The 9,347-nt window shown below is 43.7% G+C and overlaps 1 pseudogene across 1 annotated transcript; it reads left to right on the top strand.

The window, feature by feature from the left end:
• The first annotated feature begins 2,218 nt into the window (after window positions 1–2,218).
• Window positions 2,219–3,982, top strand: LOC306949126 (UDP-glucuronosyltransferase 1A6 pseudogene; annotated as a pseudogene). Its single transcript has 2 exons — window positions 2,219–3,079; window positions 3,947–3,982. The product of its transcript is annotated as a UDP-glucuronosyltransferase 1A6 pseudogene (transcript).
• The last annotated feature ends 5,365 nt before the right edge of the window (window positions 3,983–9,347 follow it).

Raw genomic sequence — 9,347 nt, 5'->3', positions numbered from 1 at the left:
CGGTTCAGTGCTACTTCCAAAATAGGAAAGGAAGAAGAGAGACTGGGAAAAATCAAGCAGTGGCTTATTGATATAAGAACAACTACAAAAAGCTGATTTTTTTTTTCTCTCAGGTTTATGACTGTCATGATAGTTATAGAGTTCTGCTGATAAATTCCAGGAGGAGACTGTGTAAATGAACTCCTAAAGGGATGTGTAATACAAAGACACAGAGTTAGGTTCAGGGGTTCTTGGGGTCAGCCTTGCAGGAGCCTGAGAGGCTATTCTGTATACGGGTTGTTACTGCTTGCTTGTGGCATTACCCAGTGTCCTGTGGCAGTGCTGGGTAAGAGGAGCATTTGGTGTAATTCAGTGCCGTCGTACCTACCAAAAGCGGTGTGGAGGTGGGGAAGACAAGAGCCATCAGCTGTCTGTGGGCTGCATCGTGTGGAAGGTGTGAGACTGTGACACTGGGAGCCAAAGGCAAAGACATGAGGAACATGCTAAAATGTACCCCTCCTTCCCTGCTTGCTTTGCTCAGAGAGAGGGCTATGGTGAATGCTACCGACCTGACCTACTGCTTACTGAACTGAACTGAGAACTGGAGAATTCATTCTGTATTCCAGCTTGAGATCCAATATGAGATTTGGAAATAGTTTACGTGATTAATCAGAAACCTCAGCCCTGTGCCCAGACTTCTGATGATAAATGACAATGATAATGAAACCACACCTGTGAGGGATTAATTGACATCTTCAGTAGTTTCGAATGGGATTTTCTTTGGGGTCTACCGACCTCCTTGTAGGAGGCAGGAGAATCAATAGATGTGCTGGCCTGTGGATACAAGAGAGGGTTGTTGGTTCTTGGCTCGGCATCATCACTTTGACCTTGAGCAATTGCAAGCTTTTGTACTTACAGAAGAGAGTCCAAGTGATAGTCACAGGCTTAAACCTGCTTGTAGGTGGCCTCACATAAACTCAGTGAGCTAGGAAGCTGCATATCTTGCAATCAGCCTGAAGGTCAGCAAGTAGGTCTTTTTGGGATCCAACACTCATAAATTCACAGCGTCTGCAGTCAGGCTCTTTGTGGCTGGAGACGTGTTTCGCAGGTAATGCAAGCATCTAAATGATGGTGCTGTCACCAACATCTGCCTAGTTTTTCACATTTATCTTTATTGTAAGATATACTTCACTGACAAATTTGCCTTGGTTTGGTTAGAAAAGAAATGTTTATTACTCCTAGCAGTGTTTATGGACCTCTGTGCTGTGGATGAATTTTGTCACGTGTTCCCAAGTACCCTGGAGTATGTTGTTAGTAAATGTCCAAGTCCAGTTTTCTTCTGTCCTCCCAAAGAGCTCCAGCAGCTGCACAAACCACACGGCAGTCTGCATTGGTAGACAGCCTGCTGTCTAAAGACGTTTGTGTTGGGTTCTGGGACACTGGTTTAAGGTCTGGAGTGATGCGATGTGCATCCAACATTGTTTTATCAAAGTTCTCCATTTGGATGCCAAGATTCCAGTCGTGTAACAGCCCACCTTCTCTTCACTTACTGAATGTACAGCAAGAACGGGAAAACCCTGTGAGAGGTGCATGAATGTGAGGCAGATGTTTTGTGTGTGATGGGAGAGGAAGCCTTAAATGGAAGAGAAGGTATCACACACATTTGTGAGAGAATTTTCCAGTCTGTAGCAGATTTTCTGTGGCCAAACATCCTGCATTCCATTGCACTGGTATTCTTATAGGATAACAAGGAGTTGTTTTCACGAGACTTGCCTTCCTTTGTGCTGACCAGAGCAGAGTGAAGACACATCAGTGTTCAAGAGAGAAGTCTGTAGAAATCCAACGAGGATGTCAAGGAGCTCATTCTCTGTTAAGTATTGAACATTCTAATGATTCAGCAAAGGTATGGATCACTATATTTGGGTTCACAAGTTCTTAAACAAAAGCCATAAACTTTATTCACCCGTGGGTTAGGAAGGATGAGGGCAGTAAATCATTAACTAGAAGGTGATCACGGATCAACACAACACAGCAGATAAATTCATCCCCTTCCCTTCAAAAGCATATTAAAGCTACAGCCTGGAGAAGGAGAGGGAGAAGGCAAAGGCGAAGGCGAAGGCGAAGGAGAAGGCGAAGGCGAAGGCGAAGGAGAAGGAGAAGGAGAAGGAGAAGGAGAAGGAGAAGGAGAAGGAGAAGGAGAAGGCAACGGTTTTGCAGTCAGTGCTCTGTTCTCAGCACAATGACGCTGCGGCTTTGCTATCCACTTGCTGCCGGGATTTTTATCCTCCTCGTTCCTGGCCTCTCTGAAGGAGGGAAACTCCTGGTGGTGCCCATGATTGGAAGCCACTGGCTGAGCATGAAGGAAGTCGTTCAGAAGCTCGCCGAGAGGGGACATGAAGTGGTGGTGCTTAAACCAGAAGTAAGCTGGCAGATGGGAGAGAGAGAAAAACACGCGTACACTGTGAAGACCTACCCAGTGTCCACCACGTTAGAAGACGTGGATAATGCCTTTCAGCTGTATCTTGCTACTCACCTGAAGAGTCTGCCTCTCCCACTGTATATTCCAGCACTGTACAACATCGCAGTAGATTTTTGTGGCAAATTCTTTATTCAGTGCAGAGATCTGTTCAGCAGCACAGAAACTCTGCAGTACTTGAATCAAAGCGGCTTCGATGCAGTCCTCACAGACCCTGTTTTGATGTGTGGAGCTACGCTTGCCAATTACCTTTCACTTCCATCTGTGTTCTTCATGAGAGGATTTCCTTGTAACCTACACTACGAAGCTACACAGTGCCCAAGCCCTGTGTCGTACGTCCCTAGGCTATTTTCCTTCAACTCAGACCACATGACATTTTTCCAGAGAGTGGAAAATACACTGATTTCTTTCTTGGAGCTCTTCTACTGTAATGGGTTCTATCGAGCTGCAATACAGCTTTCCTCTGAAGTTCTTCAAAGAGATGTATCCCTGCTGGACCTCCTGAACTCTGCTTCTGTTTGGTTAATGAGATATGACTTTGTGTTTGAGTATCCCAGACCAGCGATGCCCAACATGGTCTTCATTGGAGGTATAAACTGTGCTGAGAAGAAACCACTGCCTAAGGTATGTTCATTTTCTCAAATTACACATTTGCCACAGCAGTGCAATTTCATGGCTTAGGGACAGTTCGTGGATTTTTTTCTTTCCGAAATATTTTAATATTTCTGAGACTTGGCTTTTTCTCCCATGGTCTGGAATGCTGGCAGGTGGCTGTTTCTTGAATTAATATTTTCAGAGAAATCCGATGTTTGACTTCATCTCCTGTATGCTGTCATCAGGGAATACATTCTGTTCTTTGGTCAGATGAAGCTGTAGTGTCATCTTCATGGAGTGTAGCATCAGAAATTCCATCAGAAATTTGAAATGCATTTCATTAATTCAAAACATCATTTTTAATTAATTTGCATTATTTCTGTTTTCATAGCGTGATGTTTCCTAACTGGCTACTCGCTTCTTGCATGTGTTTCTTGACACTGACTTTTATTAGAATTGTTCTGCAGCGGTGTTAAAGACAGTCTGTCTTGTTAAAGAATTCATAGCATCGGACATTTCTTCTAGCCATGGAAGAGGTTATGTATTTCCTTCCTCTGGTATTTCCTTCTCACTTCTGAAGTGTGTACACACGATATCACAATGCGATTGTGTTACTGTATCTAAGAATGGATTGTTTTCTCTTTCTTCCTTTTTCTTCTTTGACGGGCGCATGCTCATTGCATTGAACGTCACAGTGTCAAATACAAAATAAGCTGGTTGCAAACATTTTCTTGTTTTTGACTTGAGAGTGTGATAACTATTTTAGTCTGAAGAGCCAGCATTACTTGTCATCAGTGATTGCAGGACTGAAGATCTAATTGGTCCAATAAGAAAATGATCGTGTCAGGAGACAGGTGTGGTAAAAGGCATGATCAAGATCTACATTCTTAACAACAGACTGTTAATGACGTGGGGAAGATTCCTAAGAAATAACGGTTCAGTGCTACTTCCAAAATAGGAAAGGAAGAAGAGAGACTGGGAAAAATCAAGCAGTGGCTTATTGATATAAGAACAACTACAAAAAGCTGATTTTTTTTTTCTCTCAGGTTTATGACTGTCATGATAGTTATAGAGTTCTGCTGATAAATTCCAGGAGGAGACTGTGTAAATGAACTCCTAAAGGGATGTGTAATACAAAGACACAGAGTTAGGTTCAGGGGTTCTTGGGGTCAGCCTTGCAGGAGCCTGAGAGGCTATTCTGTATACGGGTTGTTACTGCTTGCTTGTGGCATTACCCAGTGTCCTGTGGCAGTGCTGGGTAAGAGGAGCATTTGGTGTAATTCAGTGCCGTCGTACCTACCAAAAGCGGTGTGGAGGTGGGGAAGACAAGAGCCATCAGCTGTCTGTGGGCTGCATCGTGTGGAAGGTGTGAGACTGTGACACTGGGAGCCAAAGGCAAAGACATGAGGAACATGCTAAAATGTACCCCTCCTTCCCTGCTTGCTTTGCTCAGAGAGAGGGCTATGGTGAATGCTACCGACCTGACCTACTGCTTACTGAACTGAACTGAGAACTGGAGAATTCATTCTGTATTCCAGCTTGAGATCCAATATGAGATTTGGAAATAGTTTACGTGATTAATCAGAAACCTCAGCCCTGTGCCCAGACTTCTGATGATAAATGACAATGATAATGAAACCACACCTGTGAGGGATTAATTGACATCTTCAGTAGTTTCGAATGGGATTTTCTTTGGGGTCTACCGACCTCCTTGTAGGAGGCAGGAGAATCAATAGATGTGCTGGCCTGTGGATACAAGAGAGGGTTGTTGGTTCTTGGCTCGGCATCATCACTTTGACCTTGAGCAATTGCAAGCTTTTGTACTTACAGAAGAGAGTCCAAGTGATAGTCACAGGCTTAAACCTGCTTGTAGGTGGCCTCACATAAACTCAGTGAGCTAGGAAGCTGCATATCTTGCAATCAGCCTGAAGGTCAGCAAGTAGGTCTTTTTGGGATCCAACACTCATAAATTCACAGCGTCTGCAGTCAGGCTCTTTGTGGCTGGAGACGTGTTTCGCAGGTAATGCAAGCATCTAAATGATGGTGCTGTCACCAACATCTGCCTAGTTTTTCACATTTATCTTTATTGTAAGATATACTTCACTGACAAATTTGCCTTGGTTTGGTTAGAAAAGAAATGTTTATTACTCCTAGCAGTGTTTATGGACCTCTGTGCTGTGGATGAATTTTGTCACGTGTTCCCAAGTACCCTGGAGTATGTTGTTAGTAAATGTCCAAGTCCAGTTTTCTTCTGTCCTCCCAAAGAGCTCCAGCAGCTGCACAAACCACACGGCAGTCTGCATTGGTAGACAGCCTGCTGTCTAAAGACGTTTGTGTTGGGTTCTGGGACACTGGTTTAAGGTCTGGAGTGATGCGATGTGCATCCAACATTGTTTTATCAAAGTTCTCCATTTGGATGCCAAGATTCCAGTCGTGTAACAGCCCACCTTCTCTTCACTTACTGAATGTACAGCAAGAACGGGAAAACCCTGTGAGAGGTGCATGAATGTGAGGCAGATGTTTTGTGTGTGATGGGAGAGGAAGCCTTACATGGAAGTGAAAGTATCACACACATTTGTGAGAGAATTTTCCAGTCTGTAGCAGATTTTCTGTGGCCAAACATCCTGCATTCCGTTGTACTGGTATTCTTATAGGATAACAAGGAGTTGTTTTCACGAGACTTGCCTTCCTTTGTGCTGACCAGAGCAGAGTGAAGACACATCAGTGTTCAAGAGAGAAGTCTGTAGAAATCCAACGAGGATGTCAAGGAGCTCATTCTCTGTTAAGTATTGAACATTCTAATGATTCAGCAAAGGTATGGATCACTATATTTGGGTTCACAAGTTCTTAAACAAAAGCCATAAACTTTATTCACCCGTGGGTTAGGAAGGATTAGGGCAGTAAATCATTAACAAGAAGGTAACCACAGATCAACACAACACAGCAGATAAATTCATCCCCTTCCCTTCAAAAGCATATTAAAGCTACAGCCTGGAGAAGGAGAGGGAGAAGGCGAAGGCGAAGGCGAAGGCGAAGGCGAAGGCGAAGGAGAAGGAGAAGGAGAAGGAGAAGGAGAAGGAGAAGGAGAAGGAGAAGGAGAAGGAGAAGGAGAAGGAGAAGGAGAAGGAGAAGGAGAAGGAGAAGGAGAAGGCAACGGTTTTGCAGTCAGTGCTCTGTTCTCAGCACAATGACGCTGCGGCTTTGCTATCCACTTGCTGCCGGGATTTTTATCCTCCTCGTTCCTGGCCTCTCTGAAGGAGGGAAACTCCTGGTGGTGCCCATGGTTGGAAGCCACTGGCTGAGCATGAAGGAAGTCGTTCAGAAGCTCACCGAGAAGGGGCATGAAGTGGTGGTGCTTAACCCAGAAGTAAGCTGGCAGATGGGAGAGAGAGAAAAACACGCGTACACTGTGAAGACCTACCCAGTGTCCACCACGTTAGAAGACCTGGATAATGCCTTTCAGCTGTATCTTGCTACTCACCTGAAGCGTCTGCCTCTCCCACTGTATGTTCTAGCATTGTACAACATCTCAGTAGATGTTTCTGGCAAATTGTTTCTTCAGTGCAGAGAACTGTTCAGCAGCACAGAAACTCTGCAGTACTTGAATCAAAGCGGCTTCGATGCAGTCCTCACAGACCCTGTTTTGATGTGTGGAGCTACGCTTGCCAATTACCTTTCACTTCCATCTGTGTTCTTCATGAGAGGATTTCCTTGTAACCTACACTACGAAGCTACACAGTGCCCAAGCCCTGTGTCGTACGTCCCTAGGCTATTTTCCTTCAACTCAGACCACATGACATTTTTCCAGAGAGTGGAAAATACACTGATTTCTTTCTTGGAGCTCTTCTACTGTAATGGGTACTATCGAGCTGCAATACAGCTTTCCTCTGAAGTTCTTCAAAGAGATGTATCCCTGCTGGACCTCCTGAACTCTGCTTCTGTTTGGTTAATGAGATATGACTTTGTGTTTGAGTATCCCAGACCGGCGATGCCCAACATGGTCTTCATTGGAGGTATAAACTGTGCTGAGAAGAAACCACTGCCTAAGGTATGTTCATTTTCTCAAATTACACATTTGCCACAGCAGTGCAATTTCATGGCTTAGGGACAGTTCGTGGATTTTTTTCTTTCCGAAATATTTTAATATTTCTGAGACTTGGCTTTTTCTCCCATGGTCTGGAATGCTGGCAGGTGGCTGTTACTTGAATTAATATTTTCAGAGAAATCCGATGTTTGACTTCATCTCCTGTATGCTGTCATCAGGGAATACATTCTGTTCTTTGGTCAGATGAAGCTGTAGTGTCATCTTCATGGAGTGTAGCATCAGAAATTCCATCAGAAATTTGAAATGCATTTCATTAATTCAAAACATTATTTTTAATTAATTTGCATTATTTCTGTTTTCATAGCGTGATGTTTCCTAACTGGCTACTCGCTTCTTGCATGTGTTTCTTGACACTGACTTTTATTAGAATTGTTCTGCAGCGGTGTTAAAGACAGTCTGTCTTGTTAAAGAATTCATAGCATCGGACATTTCTTCTAGCCATGGAAGAGGTTATGTATTTCCTTCCTCTGGTATTTCCTTCTCACTTCTGAAGTGTGTACACACGATATCACAATGCGATTGTGTTACTGTATCTAAGAATGGATTGTTTTCTCTTTCTTCCTTTTTCTTCTTTGACGGGCGCATGCTCATTGCATTGAACGTCACAGTGTCAAATACAAAATAAGCTGGTTGCAAACATTTTCTTGTTTTTGACTTGAGAGTGTGATAACTATTTTAGTCTGAAGAGCCAGCATTACTTGTCATCAGTGATTGCAGGACTGAAGATCTAATTGGTCCAATAAGAAAATGATCGTGTCAGGAGACAGGTGTGGTAAAAGGCATGATCAAGATCTACATTCTTAACAACAGACTGTTAATGACGTGGGGAAGATTCCTAAGAAATAACGGTTCAGTGCTACTTCCAAAATAGGAAAGGAAGAAGAGAGACTGGGAAAAATCAAGCAGTGGCTTATTGATATAAGAACAACTACAAAAAGCTGATTTTTTTTTTCTCTCAGGTTTATGACTGTCATGATAGTTATAGAGTTCTGCTGATAAATTCCAGGAGGAGACTGTGTAAATGAACTCCTAAAGGGATGTGTAATACAAAGACACAGAGTTAGGTTCAGGGGTTCTTGGGGTCAGCCTTGCAGGAGCCTGAGAGGCTATTCTGTATACGGGTTGTTACTGCTTGCTTGTGGCATTACCCAGTGTCCTGTGGCAGTGCTGGGTAAGAGGAGCATTTGGTGTAATTCAGTGCCGTCGTACCTACCAAAAGCGGTGTGGAGGTGGGGAAGACAAGAGCCATCAGCTGTCTGTGGGCTGCATCGTGTGGAAGGTGTGAGACTGTGACACTGGGAGCCAAAGGCAAAGACATGAGGAACATGCTAAAATGTACCCCTCCTTCCCTGCTTGCTTTGCTCAGAGAGAGGGCTATGGTGAATGCTACCGACCTGACCTACTGCTTACTGAACTGAACTGAGAACTGGAGAATTCATTCTGTATTCCAGCTTGAGATCCAATATGAGATTTGGAAATAGTTTACGTGATTAATCAGAAACCTCAGCCCTGTGCCCAGACTTCTGATGATAAATGACAATGATAATGAAATCCCACCTGTGAGGGATTAATTGACTTCTAGCAGGCTCTTGAAATTCACTTCTTCAGTAGTTTCCAATGGGATTTTCTTTGGGGTCTACAGACGTGGAGCACGATAGTTGCTTACCTATTCTTTCATTGCTACATGGGTGATTTTAATGATGATCTTCCGGGATGGTGGGAAACTTTTTGCACTGTCCGATGTGAAAACCACAGGTTTTGCATGAGTCATGTACTGCAGAAGCTCAGTCAGAACAGGTAGAAACTGCTTGCTGATGACCTGCAAACCAGCATCACGTATGTAGTGGACACACTGTAGACATGTCCAGTCCTGTACACAGGACAGGTGGGCTTCTGTAATGTTCCATGGTCACAGGGTTTCCAGTTTCATGTTCAACTGTCTCCATTCAGTACCGCCATGGTGATGTTTTCATCCTGTAGAAATCTGTTTGTTGACAAGGAAATGACAGAATATGTCATTTACTGTGGCCTGGATGGTCTCTTTTGATGCTTCTGAGAGGAGCCACAGTTGCTAACTGTGCTACAGTCCCATTTGTGCTCTATGGGAGATGATCTCCAACTGTTTTATGCCAGCGTGTTGTTGTTCTGTCAGTTTTGCTAGTATTATTCCTCTTGTTGTTTTGTGTAGGGAAG

Source organism: Tetrao urogallus, assembly GCF_951394365.1.
Source record: "Tetrao urogallus genome assembly, chromosome: 8".
In the NCBI taxonomy this organism is placed as follows: Eukaryota; Metazoa; Chordata; class Aves; order Galliformes; family Phasianidae; genus Tetrao; species Tetrao urogallus.
The sequence above is the reverse complement of the archived record's forward strand: the minus strand, read 5'-3'. Positions and strand labels throughout refer to the sequence as shown.